The sequence below is a fragment of the Mesitornis unicolor genome, unplaced genomic scaffold, assembly GCF_000695765.1.
Source record: "Mesitornis unicolor isolate BGI_N332 unplaced genomic scaffold, ASM69576v1 scaffold9932, whole genome shotgun sequence".
In the NCBI taxonomy this organism is placed as follows: domain Eukaryota; kingdom Metazoa; phylum Chordata; class Aves; order Mesitornithiformes; family Mesitornithidae; genus Mesitornis; species Mesitornis unicolor.
The window spans coordinates 1-474 of NW_010171231.1; positions in this window are offsets into that span (position 1 = coordinate 1).

Below are 474 nucleotides of genomic sequence, written 5' to 3' on the forward strand. Positions count from 1 at the left end.
GCTGGTTTGGGGCTGTTTGGGGTCCATTTGGAGCTGTCTTTGGTTGGGCTGGGGCTGGTTTGGGTTGATTTGGGGCTGCTTTGGGTCAATTTGGGGCTTTTGGGGTCCATTTGGTTGGTTGGTCCATTTGGTTTTGGTTGGGTTGAGGCTGGTTTGGGTTGATTTGGCGCAGTTTGGGGTCAATTTGGGGCGGTTTGGGGTCCATTTGGGGCTGGTTTTGGTTGGGTTGGGGCTAGTTTGGGACGATTTGGGGCTGATTTGGGGTCGGACTGAGGCTGGTTTGGGGTGGGTTGGGGCTGTTTGGGGTCCATTTGGGGCCGGTTTTGGTTGGGTTGGGGCTGGTTTTGGTCCATTTAGGGCTGCTTTGTGTTGGGTTGGAGCTGGTTTGGGTTCATTTGGGGCTGGTTTGGGGCTGTTTGGGGTCCATTTGGGGCTGTTTTTGTTGGGTTGGGGCTGGTTTTGGGTAATTTTGGG